This window comes from Myotis brandtii, unplaced genomic scaffold (assembly GCF_000412655.1).
Source record: "Myotis brandtii unplaced genomic scaffold, ASM41265v1 scaffold847, whole genome shotgun sequence".
Taxonomy (NCBI): Eukaryota; Metazoa; Chordata; class Mammalia; order Chiroptera; family Vespertilionidae; genus Myotis; species Myotis brandtii.
The window spans coordinates 1316257-1317474 of NW_005371441.1; the positions used below are offsets into that span (position 1 = coordinate 1316257).

Sequence of the window (1218 nt, forward strand, 5' to 3'; positions counted from 1 at the left end):
AGGGGGGGGACCCCGGGCTCCGAGTTCTGCCTCGTCCTCCTGCTGCTCGCGGTGCTGCCGGACTGTGCGCGGGGGACGCCCTGCGCCTGGGAGCGCGGAGGTGAGTTCCTATGGGGTCTCAGCGGCGGGCGCGGGGAGGGGGGAGGGAGGCAGCAGAGGCTTTAAACTCGCGGGCAGAGCCCATGGCCGGTCCAGAACCTTCCTCCTCCGTCCCCTCCTCGGTCTCAGTCCCACCTCGGCGTCCGGGCAGCTGGTTGCCTCCCGGGCAGAAGGGACAGGAAGAGGCGGCAGGAGAGAAAGTGATGCGGGGCCGCTGGCCGGGAGCAAAGATGGAAAGGGCGCTGCGGTTCCCAGTCCGCTCTCCCGCCCGCCCCGGTCGTGCTTCTGGGGAACTGGGACCCCTGTCCCGGGACCCGGGCGCTTCTCAGAGTCGGACCCACAGTCAGGAGCCCCCCTTCCCACAGCACATTCATCCAGCCCCGCATCACGGCACTCTGTCCACCTGTGAACTTTCCGGGCGCTCTGCTAGCAGTTTCCGGCTGCACACTAGTCACCGGCCACCTCTCCTCTGGAGCCTGTGCTCTGCAGGTCCTACCTCCCCCCACTCTGCACCAGCCTGTCCCACTCCTGTTCCCTCGGGAGCCCCGTGGGGTGTGGGTGGTTTTGTGGGTGTCATCAGGCAGGCTCGGTATTCAGGAGGCATCTCTCTTCCCCTCTCCTGGGCTGCGGGTGGTGGGGACGGTGGGGTAGAAAGTGGACTGGCAGTGTGTGTCTAGGCTTGTGGTCTGGGAGGCGGCTTGAGTAGACGGAAGAGCGGCAGGGAGAGGCGGGGTGAGATGCCTGAAGACCGGAGGCAGGGGTGGGAGGATGTAAGGCAGGAGGCGGGGCTGGAGGATGTAAGTCAGGAGGCGGGGCTGGGAGGACGTAAGTCAGGAGGCGGGGCTGGAGGATGTAAGTCAGGAGGCGGGGCTGGGAGGACGTAAGTCAGGAGGCGGGGCTGCGGAACAATGTGCAGCTCTGATTGGCGGGTTGGAAAAACGTAGTGGGAGGCGGGCTCGAACTTGCTGGGATTCCACCTGCGCTCATTCACTGACGGCGGATCTCTGACTCCCGTTCTCTTCTCCTGGTCACGAAAGCGACACCCCCGGAAAAGAGCGAGGAAGGAACGGTCTCGGCCTGGGACTCTCTTCCCCGGCCCTCTGCGCCTCACGTCGCCCG

General features: G+C 66.2%; 1 protein-coding gene across 1 annotated transcript in view; it reads left to right on the plus strand.

Moving 5' to 3' along the window:
- The first annotated feature begins 77 nt into the window (after window positions 1–77).
- Window positions 78–1218, plus strand: part of LOC102258994 (NKG2D ligand 1) — an 8256-nt gene continuing 7115 nt past the window's right edge. Inside the window, exon 1 of the mRNA XM_014532136.1 lies at window positions 78–100. The gene's annotated coding sequence lies outside the window, so the exon portion shown is untranslated. The remainder of the gene's footprint in view (window positions 101–1218) is intronic.